Source organism: Nannobrachium achirus, assembly GCF_963921795.1.
Source record: "Nannobrachium achirus genome assembly, chromosome: 14".
Taxonomy (NCBI): domain Eukaryota; kingdom Metazoa; phylum Chordata; class Actinopteri; order Myctophiformes; family Myctophidae; genus Nannobrachium; species Nannobrachium achirus.
The window spans coordinates 17,749,290-17,762,646 of NC_137821.1; the positions used below are offsets into that span (position 1 = coordinate 17,749,290).

Sequence of the window (13,357 nt, forward strand, 5' to 3'; positions counted from 1 at the left end):
CTGTTTCCGTGATCCGCTCTAGACCGGATGGTCAAAGTGTTTGTTTACACTGCTGCAGGCTCACGCTGTGTGGGCTCACGTGGATTGTTGTTGACCGTGTCGCTGTTATGGATAAATGAAGGATATCTAGCGAGGCATTCAGGTAAGATCCTAACTCTATGGGTAAGATACAATAAAGGCATCATATAGAAAAACGCAATGGGGGTTTATTGTTAACATCTTAGGCTGTTCTGGTAGGTCTGTAATCTTTATTTTATTCATTGCAACAACATTAAGCTAAAGGTTTAGCTAACGTAGCTAACAACAACAGACACCTTAGCTGAGAGAGAGATGAAGCAGGGACCCCTTTAGCTGAGTGATGAAGCAGGGACCCCTTAGCTGAGAGAGATGAAGCAGGGACCCCTTAGCTGAGAGAGAGAGAGAGAGAGATAAAGCAGGGACCCCTTAACTGAGACAGAAAGCTAAAGGTTTAGCTAACGTAGCTAACAACAACAGACCCCTTAGCTGACTGAGAGAGAGATGGAGCAGGGACCCCTTTAGCTGAGTGATGAAGCAGGGACCCCTTAGCTGAGAGAGATGAAGCAGGGACCCCTTTAGCTGAGTGATGAAGCAGGGACCCCTTTAGCTGAGTGATGAAGCAGGGACCCCTTTAGCTGAGTGATGAAGCAGGGACCCCTTTAGCTGAGTGATGAAGCAGGGACCCCTAAGCTGAGAGAGATGAAGCAGGGACCCCTTTAGCTGAGTGATGAAGCAGGGACCCCTTTAGCTGAGTGATGAAGCAGGGACCCCTTTAGCTGAGTGATGAAGCAGGGACCCCTTTAGCTGAGAGAGATGAAGCAGGGACCCCTTTAGCTGAGTGATGAAGCAGGGACCCCTTAGCTGAGAGAGATGAAGCAGGGACCCCTTTAGCTGAGTGATGAAGCAGGGACCCCTAAGCTGAGAGAGATGAAGCAGGGACCCCTTTAGCTGAGTGATGAAGCAGGGACCCCTAAGCTGAGAGAGATGAAGCAGGGACCCCTTTAGCTGAGTGATGAAGCAGGGACCCCTTTAGCTGAGTGATGAAGCAGGGACCCCTAAGCTGAGAGAGATGAAGCAGGGACCCCTTTAGCTGAGTGATGAAGCAGGGACCCCTTTAGCTGAGTGATGAAGCAGGGACCCCTTTAGCTGAGTGATGAAGCAGGGACCCCTTAGCTGAGAGAGATGAAGCAGGGACCCCTTTAGCTGAGTGATGAAGCAGGGACCCCTTAGCTGAGAGAGAGAGAGAGAGAGATGAAGCAGGGACCCCCCCTCTCTCAGATAAGGGGTCCCTGCTAGGCGTCCCTGCTTTTGAGAGACATGAAGCAGGGACCCCTTAGCTGAGAGAGAGATGAAGCAGGGACCCCTTAGCGGAGACAGATGAAGCAGGGACCCCACCCTTAGCTGAGAGACAGATGAAGCAGGGACCCCCACTACATAGAGACATTCATGGATTTATATTTAAAAGTAACTTTTATTCCCCCCCTGGAGCCAGGGTATGGCAGCTGCCTACCCCTGCCTTACCCAATTGACGCCCCTGAGAGTGTAGTGCCCACCCAGGATTACATTAGATCAGGGGTCTTCAACAGGGGGTCTGGGACCCCTAGGGGGTCCTCAGAGTTACTACAGGGGGTCCTCCAAATCTTCCAATCCTTTTTATATTAACAACTTGAGACCTAGTGTATATATTCTGAGAACTGTAGCCAAAAATAACAGATCTACAAGCTCACAACGTCTCGCCCTGCGAGGCGTTGTGAGCTTGTAGATCGGCTATTTTCGGCAAAGAGGTTTGGTGTAGAGGGGGAAAAGAGCATACTAAGTACAGAGTGAAAGGTCAAGTTTATTTAGTATTGACGGCACAAGTTGTTAAATATCTGACAACACACATTGACATGAATCCAAAATACACTGATGCTGTCAAACAATGAAACCATATGGAATCTATGAAAAGGCTTTGGGGGTCCCTGCTTCATCTCTCTCTCAACTAAGGGGTCCTTGGCCTGAAAACGTTGAAGACCCCTGCATTAGCTAATTGACACTGGGCGGAAAAATGGGCTACCAAAAAAAATAAAAAATAAATGCTTGTTTTGTTGGAAAAAAATTAAAATAAACAGCATTTTTTTCTCGCCTCGCAGCTGCACACTGACATGGACGGCGGTGAAGTACACGCTGTCTGGCGAAGGAGCCGGCTCCCTCTTCACCATCGACCAGACGATGGGACATCCATGCCTTAAGGAGCCTGGACAGGGAGGAGAAGCCTTACTACACGCTCCGCGCCCAGGTCGTCGACATCGACACCAGCAGGCCCCTGGAGCCCGAGTCGGAGTTCGTCATCAAGGTCCAGGACATCAACAACAACGCGCCCAAGTTTCTGGAGGGGCCATACACCGCCAGTGTCCCGGAGATGTCACCCTTAGGTGAGTGCGCGTGAGGTCACTATGTTATAGATATCTTATCTACTGCATTGTACAGGGGTTTTCAAAGTGAGTGACGCGACGGCAGTCCAGGGCTGCCGCGAGATAATATGATAATATTTGGAATTTATTTGGACACTTGGCTATTATCTCAACGTTTCCTCGCAACATAATCACTAAAATATCGTTGTGTGCTTGTAGATCTGCTGTTTTCACTATTTTAGTAGTACATTTTATAGACGATAAATACAAACGGTTTTGGACATACAAGGTTTCCACCCGACAACGGCGATATGCTATAAATATAAGGTGCTGGGACTGAAAATTATAATGTAGGGGTGCCTCGAATATTTATGGGTTGCCCCACTGCCCTGAGACAAAAAAGTTTGGGAACCCCTGGCATAGTACTGTGTTCTATCCGTCTGTTATTCAATGTTACATGAGATACATTAAGGTTTCCTGTGCAAATAAGCCGAAAAGCTTACTAGGATCTCCTTTTAGTTGACAATAAAGATTCAATTCACCCTTTAGTAGACTGACTTTCAGATATACATAGCAATGCAGATATAATAGCAGATATGCAAGCTCGCAGAGCGGCACTTGTAGATCTGCTATTTTTGAAAAATCGTGAAGTCTTTGAAATCCTTCCCCAAAATGATCTCTATTTTTGAATTCAATAATCTTTCTCTAACTCTGAGAGTGCACAAATGGAACCAAATGGACCCTTACAGGTCTGTAACTTTGACAGTGTTCAAATGGAACCAAATGGATTTGGTTCCATTTGTACTTTGTCAAAGTTAAGGGGAGATCTTCTATAGGCACGAGAGGACCCCAATCAATGCAAACATGTCGTTGTACTGGTGAGCTCCAACTGTCGTCATACTGGTCAGGTTCCAGCGGTTGAACTTGTTTTTTTTGCATTTCTTGTTTTTGAAAAAATGTTTAGTGTGAACTTAATTCCAGTCTCATACATTCACATAGGTTGACGGAGGAGGGCCGGGATTCCGTCGTCTGCACCTGAAACACGAGAGCATAGCTGGAACAACCTGGAGAGCCTCCGCTAAGACGCTGCCAATATCCACTCAGTGCCCTGCCCTCAGTATCATAACTGGATGCCTGAAGCCTACCCTAGTGTCCCCTCTTGCCAGTCCTCGCAGGAGTAGCCCCGGCCGGGCCGTCCTGAGATGCTGGCATGGCTACGCCACAACGAGTTGGAACTCTGACGTTACACGAAAAAGAAGATGGAATATACAAGGCGATGCATGGCCAAGGTTGAACGGATTGTGGATTGTCTGTAAAGCCCGTATCATAGTCGGCTCAAAAAGACTCGAAAAGACTACACCGCGGTGTAAACACCTTCCACCGCGGTGTAGTCTTTTCGAGTCTTTTTGAGTCATGAAACTACAACGTTACATCATTCCTCACGGTGGAGAGCTTTCCACCGTGAGTCCCAACACATCTCTCTGTTTTTACTATCAGACAGACAGGCTCTACACCCCGTTCACTGATTGGTCGACCTGAACCGGTGTAGACGGGGTAAAGGACTTCACCGTGGGCCGTGACTATGATAGCCTGCACTTATTTTCTGACTTAATCTTAGTTGAAATATGACCATATAAGTTCATATTCTGGGACATATCTAACTAAACTCAGCTCCAAAAGAAAGGAAGCTTGACTTCGGTCCATTATATCTCCCCTTTAATAATACCAAATTGTATATTGCTTTATATCATTTTTATCGATGATTTGTCATCGGTGCAGCTTGTAAGCATCGGGCATTTGAGGCATGAGCTACACAGCCTAACGTGTGGGTAGCGCCGACCAAAGATTTGCCAAAATGGCTTGCAATACTGTTCTGCTGGCATTGTCTGTCTGTCTGTCTGTCTGTCTGTCTGTCTGTCTGTCTGTCTGTCTGCAATCTGCATGTCTGTCTGTGTGACTGACAGTTTGTAAACCGTCCATTTGGTTCCATTTGTACGCTGTCAAAGTTACAGACATGTACTGTAAGGGTCAATTAATAAAGGAACCTATAGAGTCACTGTAATACACTTTGAGAACCACTGATATACAATGTTTTCTTTTTTTTAACCTTGGAAGAGGAAACAAGACAATATGATATGAGACTACTAAGGCTTGAGTGTTTATATAAACAGCCAGATGTTTAAATGTTTAAATGAAAACTATAATTGATGATTTCAAATTGTAATTCTGGTATGACAGTTGATACTGTATTTCTGTGAACACTGACTGACTGTACTATGTTTTCAATAAAAAATGATTCCCATCATTTGTGTTTTAGTTACGATTCTACATGCCTGCTTCTAATTATACAGTAATAACACTATTATACACACAAAGCACAAAAAAGATAATTATTGATAATGGCTTTATATGTATACTATTTTGATAGAATACTGATGTTTTAACTATAGCATACTGGTCCAATATGGCACTCTTTTATCTCTGTGTTATTATCTTCCACTGTAATACATACAGTATTACAACCATGAGTCCAATAGGACCCACATAACTATGAGGAAGATATTATATTATGGTTTAGCTGTCTGTCTGTCTGTCTGTCTGTCTGTCTGTCTGTCTGTCTGTCTGTCTGTCTGTCTGTCTGTCATTATGTCACCCACAATATAGGACACTGTCACACATGTCTTCAATGCTGTCCATTTTAATTCTTTATAAGGGCTTTAAAGCTTTGATCAGCCCAATTATGGAAGAGGGATTAGCTGGGTAGGGTTTAAGGGTTTATTTGTTCAATATACAGTATTGGCCATCTCTTTGTCTGTTCCCTTTGTTCTCTCCCTCGCTCGTTGATTGTGAATGAATATGAGATATTTCAAGCACTACAGGCATGTTGTTCATTGCCTTACCAAGTTCATTCACAGCCTGTGTCCCTATCAGAACATCTGGAAATGTGAGTGGTTTAGTTTAGTTCCCCTTGATGGGTAGGTTAGTCTCCACAGAAGAACATCTGAGATGACCTGGTCCTTTGCTCTGTGACAGTGTCCTGCAAAGCAGAGTCTTCTTTGTGCCATCACAACTGTGAGATTGGAGGGATGCCTCTATAAATCTGAGCTTTAGTGGGATGGTTTCTCCATGAAAGGTTCTGGACATGCATGAGAACTCTTTATTCATTGTCCATGTTTACAGCTAGGGTTAGGGTTAGGGTTAGAGATACTGTCCACACAGGTTTTGAACAGGTGCTTACAGCTCTTGAGATGTCTAACTGCCATATGGGATGTAGCTTATTGCAAGCACTCCAGACCTGTTGCTCATTGCCACACACACCAAGTTCATTCACAATCAGTCCTGTGTCCCTACTCAGAACATCTGGAAATGTGAGTAGTCTAGGCTTGATGGGTAGGGTTATCTCCACATAAGAATATTGAAGATGACCTACCTGGTCCTTTGCTCTGTGACTGTGCTGCAAAGCAAAGAGTCTTCTTTTGTGCTTCCAGTACATTATTGCGTTATTAACATTTAAATAACCAGGATATATAACTACAAATTATCAAATGAATAATCCTTTTATATTGAATGATGTCACAGTTATGTCATAGTATATGACAGACCTCGAAGTGTGTCATGACCTAGAAGTACGGTATGTCATGTTTGCACCACTCACTTCACACGGGTGCAATGTCTTAATTGACACTTGGCTTTGGCAATGTAAACATATGTTTTCTTATGCCAATAAAGCAAACATCAATACTGTATATTGAACAAATAAACCCTTAAACCCTACCCAGCTAATCCCTCTTCCATAATTGGGCTGATCAAAGCTTTAAAGCCCTTATAAAGAATTAAAATGGACAGCATTGAAGACATGTGTGACAGTGTCCTATATTGTGGGTGACATAATGACAGACAGACAGACAGACAGACAGACAGACAGACAGCTAAACCATAATATAATATCTTCCTCATAGTTATGTGGGTCCTATTGGACTCATGGTTGTAATACTGTATGTATTACAGTGGAAGATAATAACACAGAGATAAAAGAGTGCCATATTGGACCAGTATGCTATAGTTAAAACATCAGTATTCTATCAAAATAGTATACATATAAAGCCATTATCAATAATTATCTTTTTTGTGCTTTGTGTGTATAATAGTGTTATTACTGTATAATTAGAAGCAGGCATGTAGAATCGTAACTAAAACACAAATGATGGGAATCATTTTTTATTGAAAACATAGTACAGTCAGTCAGTGTTCACAGAAATACAGTATCAACTGTCATACCAGAATTACAATTTGAAATCATCAATTATAGTTTTCATTTAAACATTTAAACATCTGGCTGTTTATATAAACACTCAAGCCTTAGTAGTCTCATATCATATTGTCTTGTTTCCTCTTCCAAGGTTAAAAAAAAGAAAACATTGTATATCAGTGGTTCTCAAAGTGTATTACAGTGACTCTATAGGTTCCTTTATTAATTGACCCTTACAGTACATGTCTGTAACTTTGACAGCATACAAATGGAACCAAATGGACGGTTTACAAACTGTCAGTCACACAGACAGACATGCAGATTGCAGACAGACAGACAGACAGACAGACAGACAGACAGACAGACAGACAGACAGACAGACAGACAGACAGACAGACAGACAATGCCAGCAGAACAGTATTGCAAGCCATTTTGGCAAATCTTTGGTCGGCGCTACCCACACGTTAGGCTGTGTAGCTCATGCCTCAAATGCCCGATGCTTACAAGCTGCACCGATGACAAATCATCGATAAAAATGATATAAAGCAATATACAATTTGGTATTATTAAAGGGGAGATATAATGGACCGAAGTCAAGCTTCCTTTCTTTTGGAGCTGAGTTTAGTTAGATATGTCCCAGAATATGAACTTATATGGTCATATTTCAACTAAGATTAAGTCAGAAAATAAGTGCAGGCTATCATAGTCACGGCCCACGGTGAAGTCCTTTACCCCGTCTACACCGGTTCAGGTCGACCAATCAGTGAACGGGGTGTAGAGCCTGTCTGTCTGATAGTAAAAACAGAGAGATGTGTTGGGACTCACGGTGGAAAGCTCTCCACCGTGAGGAATGATGTAACGTTGTAGTTTCATGACTCAAAAAGACTCGAAAAGACTACACCGCGGTGGAAGGTGTTTACACCGCGGTGTAGTCTTTTCGAGTCTTTTTGAGCCGACTATGATACGGGCTTTACAGACAATCCACAATCCGTTCAACCTTGGCCATGCATCGCCTTGTATATTCCATCTTCTTTTTCGTGTAACGTCAGAGTTCCAACTCGTTGTGGCGTAGCCATGCCAGCATCTCAGGACGGCCCGGCCGGGGCTACTCCCGCGAGGACTGGCAAGAGGGGACACTAGGGTAGGCTTCAGGCATCCAGTTATGATACTGAGGGCAGGGCACTGAGTGGATATTGGCAGCGTCTTAGCGGAGGCTCTCCAGGTTGTTCCAGCTATGCTCTCGTGTTTCAGGTGCAGACGACGGAATCCCGGCCCTCCTCCGTCAACCTATGTGAATGTATGAGACTGGAATTAAGTTCACACTAAACATTTTTTCAAAAACAAGAAATGCAAAAAAAACAAGTTCAACCGCTGGAACCTGACCAGTATGACGACAGTTGGAGCTCACCAGTACAACGACATGTTTGCATTGATTGGGGTCCTCTCGTGCCTATAGAAGATCTCCCCTTAACTTTGACAAAGTACAAATGGAACCAAATCCATTTGGTTCCATTTGAACACTGTCAAAGTTACAGACCTGTAAGGGTCCATTTGGTTCCATTTGTGCACTCTCAGAGTTTTGGGGAAGGATTTCAAAGACTTCACGATTTTTCAAAAATAGCAGATCTACAAGTGCCGCTCTGCAAGCTTGCATATCTGCTATTATATCTGCATTGCTATGTATATCTGAAAGTCAGTCTACTAAAGGGTGAATTGAATCTTTATTGTCAACTAAAAGGAGATCCTAGTAAGCTTTTCGGCTTATTTGCACAGGAAACCTTAATGTATCTCATGTAACATTGAATAACAGACGGATAGAACACAGTACTATGCCAGGGGTTCCCAAACTTTTTTGTCTCAGGGCAGTGGGGCAACCCATAAATATTCGAGGCACCCCTACATTATAATTTTCAGTCCCAGCACCTTATATTTATAGCATATCGCCGTTGTCGGGTGGAAACCTTGTATGTCCAAAACCGTTTGTATTTATCGTCTATAAAATGTACTACTAAAATAGTGAAAACAGCAGATCTACAAGCACACAACGATATTTTAGTGATTATGTTGCGAGGAAACGTTGAGATAATAGCCAAGTGTCCAAATAAATTCCAAATATTATCATATTATCTCGCGGCAGCCCTGGACTGCCGTCGCGTCACTCACTTTGAAAACCCCTGTACAATGCAGTAGATAAGATATCTATAACACAGTGACCTCACGCGCACTCACCTAAGGGTGACATCTCCGGGACACTGGCGGTGTATGGCCCCTCCAGAAACTTGGGCGCGTTGTTGTTGATGTCCTGGACCTTGATGACGAACTCCGACTCGGGCTCCAGGGGCCTGCTGGTGTCGATGTCGACGACCTGGGCGCGGAGCGTGTAGTAAGGCTTCTCCTCCCTGTCCAGGCTCCTTAAGGCATGGATGTCCCATCGTCTGGTCGATGGTGAAGAGGGAGCCGGCTCCTTCGCCAGACAGCGTGTACTTCACCGCCGTCCATGTCAGTGTGCAGCTGCGAGGCGAGAAATAAATGCTGTTTATTTTAATTTTTTTCCAACAAAACAAGCATTTATTTTTTATTTTTTTTGGTAGCCCATTTTTCCGCCCAGTGTCAATTAGCTAATGCAGGGGTCTTCAACGTTTTCAGGCCAAGGACCCCTTAGTTGAGAGAGAGATGAAGCAGGGACCCCCAAAGCCTTTTCATAGATTCCATATGGTTTCATTGTTTGACAGCATCAGTGTATTTTGGATTCATGTCAATGTGTGTTGTCAGATATTTAACAACTTGTGCCGTCAATACTAAATAAACTTGACCTTTCACTCTGTACTTAGTATGCTCTTTTCCCCCTCTACACCAAACCTCTTTGCCGAAAATAGCCGATCTACAAGCTCACAACGCCTCGCAGGGCGAGACGTTGTGAGCTTGTAGATCTGTTATTTTTGGCTACAGTTCTCAGAATATATACACTAGGTCTCAAGTTGTTAATATAAAAAGGATTGGAAGATTTGGAGGACCCCCTGTAGTAACTCTGAGGACCCCCTAGGGGTCCCAGACCCCCTGTTGAAGACCCCTGATCTAATGTAATCCTGGGTGGGCACTACACTCTCAGGGGCGTCAATTGGGTAAGGCAGGGGTAGGCAGCTGCCATACCCTGGCTCCAGGGGGGGAATAAAAGTTACTTTTAAATATAAATCCATGAATGTCTCTATGTAGTGGGGGTCCCTGCTTCATCTGTCTCTCAGCTAAGGGTGGGGTCCCTGCTTCATCTGTCTCCGCTAAGGGGTCCCTGCTTCATCTCTCTCTCAGCTAAGGGGTCCCTGCTTCATGTCTCTCAAAAGCAGGGACACCTAGCAGGGACCCCTTATCTGAGAGAGGGGGGGTCCCTGCTTCATCTCTCTCTCTCTCTCTCTCTCAGCTAAGGGGTCCCTGCTTCATCACTCAGCTAAAGGGGTCCCTGCTTCATCTCTCTCAGCTAAGGGGTCCCTGCTTCATCACTCAGCTAAAGGGGTCCCTGCTTCATCACTCAGCTAAAGGGGTCCCTGCTTCATCACTCAGCTAAAGGGGTCCCTGCTTCATCTCTCTCAGCTCAGGGGTCCCTGCTTCATCACTCAGCTAAAGGGGTCCCTGCTTCATCACTCAGCTAAAGGGGTCCCTGCTTCATCTCTCTCAGCTTAGGGGTCCCTGCTTCATCACTCAGCTAAAGGGGTCCCTGCTTCATCACTCAGCTAAAGGGGTCCCTGCTTCATCTCTCTCAGCTTAGGGGTCCCTGCTTCATCACTCAGCTAAAGGGGTCCCTGCTTCATCACTCAGCTAAAGGGGTCCCTGCTTCATCTCTCTCAGCTTAGGGGTCCCTGCTTCATCACTCAGCTAAAGGGGTCCCTGCTTCATCTCTCTCAGCTTAGGGGTCCCTGCTTCATCACTCAGCTAAAGGGGTCCCTGCTTCATCTCTCTCAGCTAAGGGGTCCCTGCTTCATCACTCAGCTAAAGGGGTCCCTGCTTCATCTCTCTCAGCTAAAGGGGTCCCTGCTTCATCACTCAGCTAAAGGGGTCCCTGCTTCATCACTCAGCTAAAGGGGTCCCTGCTTCATCACTCAGCTAAAGGGGTCCCTGCTTCATCTCTCTCAGCTTAGGGGTCCCTGCTTCATCACTCAGCTAAAGGGGTCCCTGCTTCATCACTCAGCTAAAGGGGTCCCTGCTTCATCACTCAGCTAAAGGGGTCCCTGCTTCATCACTCAGCTAAAGAGGTCCCTGCTTCATCTCTCTCAGCTTAGGGGTCCCTGCTTCATCACTCAGCTAAAGGGGTCCCTGCTTCATCACTCAGCTAAAGGGGTCCCTGCTTCATCTCTCTCAGCTAAGGGGTCCCTGCTTCATCACTCAGCTAAAGGGGTCCCTGCTCCATCTCTCTCTCAGTCAGCTAAGGGGTCTGTTGTTGTTAGCTACGTTAGCTAAACCTTTAGCTTTCTGTCTCAGTTAAGGGGTCCCTGCTTTATCTCTCTCTCTCTCTCTCTCAGCTAAGGGGTCCCTGCTTCATCTCTCTCAGCTAAGGGGTCCCTGCTTCATCACTCAGCTAAAGGGGGTCCCTGCTTCATCTCTCTCTCAGCTAAGGTGTCTGTTGTTGTTAGCTACGTTAGCTAAACCTTTAGCTTAATGTTGTTGCAATGAATAAAATAAAGATTACAGACCTACCAGAACAGCCTAAGATGTTAACAATAAACCCCCATTGCGTTTTTCTATATGATGCCTTTATTGTATCTTACCCATAGAGTTAGGATCTTACCTGAATGCCTCGCTAGATATCCTTCATTTATCCATAACAGCGACACGGTCAACAACAATCCACGTGAGCCCACACAGCGTGAGCCTGCAGCAGTGTGTAAACAAACACTTTGACCATCCGGTCTAGAGCGGATCACGGAAACAGCACGCCTTTTGCAAGTGGGACGGTGGTGTAAGCATACTCTATGGGTGAAAGTGAAAGGAAGTGCAACGGGAGTAAACCGGATGCACTGCAGTAGGCGGGACTTCCTTGTTAAATATATATATAATAAAAAAAACAACAACAAAAGCGATATCAGCGTGAATCAGGTTGTGTAAAGACATTCTGTCAACATCTATTATAGCACAATAATATAGTGCTTTGAGCACTTGGAAAAACACTATAAAAGTGCCATAAAAATACAGTCCCAGGCCATTTTATTATTATTATTATTATAGTCCAAACCAACGTGGATGACGGCCAGCCATTTGATTGGCTGCTCGGCTTTTTTTTGATTCTTTATGAATGGGGGAGATTCTCGGCTGAATAGTACGGGAAAGGGGCCTTTTTAGGCTTATATGTACGGGAGGCAATGAGGCAATGCGTACTATATGACCAAATATGGGCGAGAGGTGAAGGAAAAAATGACTGAGAAGAAATCTGCTTTAAGTGGGATGTGAGGGGTCTAACTAGGGGTTTGTCATCATGCTGAATCCATTGCAGGCATTTGTTTTGCACAAAAAACATTCTGTGGGCTAGAAATGGCCTTAGAAAACAATACACGTATGGGTGCGTTTTCATGTTAGTCGGAGGCCTTAGGGTTTTTTTTTTCTCGTGCTAATCAGTCTAAAAGTTCAAAATTTTGCACAGATGTAGCTCAGGGCATGCTCTAATGATTTAGCTAGGGCGCCCGAGTCTGCGACCTTCGGGGTCGCCACAGCACCAACAAAACTCTGAAAAGTGATGACTCATCACTTTTCATCACTAAAGTCGATGGGAGCCCAACTTGATTTGGCCGCTGTGGCGACCCCGAATGTTGCAGACTCGGGCGCCCTAGCTAAATCATTAGAGCATGCCCTGAACTACATCTGTGCAAAATTTTGAACTTTTAGACTGATTAGCACGAGAAAAAAAAAACCCTAAGGCCTCCGACTAACATGAAAACGCACCCATACGTGTATTGTTTTCTAAGGCCATTTCTAGCCCACAGAATGTTTTTTGTGCAAAACAAATGCCTGCAATGGATTCAGCATGATGACAAACCCCTAGTTAGACCCCTCACATCCCACTTAAAGCAGATTTTTTTCCAGTCATTTTTTCCTTTATATTGTAGTGTATAGTAAGTGAAGGTAGATAGGTCGTTTTCAAAACTTTGCCCCGGTGGGATTTCTTGGGACTTTTTTTCCCTCACTAAGGACATAATGAGGATACAGAATCAGTTGAGTTTGCTACTATTGCAATTTGTTCCGGGTCTAACCCTAAAATGACTGGACTAATAGCCTACTAATTAAAGCTGTTCCATTCAGCAAGGTGTTTGCTGCAGTGCTGCTGCTATTTTGCATGTTGGAAAGCTTCTCCAGGTATTATCATTGATTGATAACACCTGTGAGTGTGAAAGTTGCCTATATAGGCCATTAGGCCTAAATGTAGATGTGATACTTTGGTGTTAACAACATAATACCTTTAATTGAACTATAAGTCAAGAAAAGTAGGGCTACACGTCTGTAACTTGTTCACATGGAGGCTACCTGGCCTGCTAGTTTATTTTTCTTTTCTTTTTTCGTACCTTCTAGTTTGGCTGTGCGCTCAGTGGACTCCGGTCACGTCATCAAACGCACCAACAGCTGCACACTGGCTGGAGGAGGAGGTGTCAAGTGGGAGCTGTTGATGCATCTTCGGCTTGCTGCACACGGCACAGACCTTCCAAAATGAGTTGGAGCA

At 44.6% G+C, this 13,357-nt stretch overlaps 2 long non-coding RNA genes across 2 annotated transcripts; one reads left to right on the forward strand and one right to left on the reverse strand.

Moving 5' to 3' along the window:
* The first annotated feature begins 47 nt into the window (after nucleotides 1–47).
* Nucleotides 48–3,738, forward strand: LOC308298546. Its single transcript, XR_013962728.1, has 3 exons — nucleotides 48–142; nucleotides 2,151–2,432; nucleotides 3,411–3,738. It is a non-coding gene; the product is annotated as an uncharacterized lncRNA (long non-coding RNA).
* Nucleotides 3,739–7,617: 3,879 nt separating this feature from the next.
* On the reverse strand, nucleotides 7,618–11,532 carry LOC308298352. Its single transcript, XR_013962700.1, has 3 exons — nucleotides 11,438–11,532; nucleotides 8,890–9,171; nucleotides 7,618–7,947 (listed from the first exon to the last, which is right to left on the reverse strand). It is a non-coding gene; the product is annotated as an uncharacterized lncRNA (long non-coding RNA).
* Nucleotides 11,533–13,357: the final 1,825 nt, after the last annotated feature.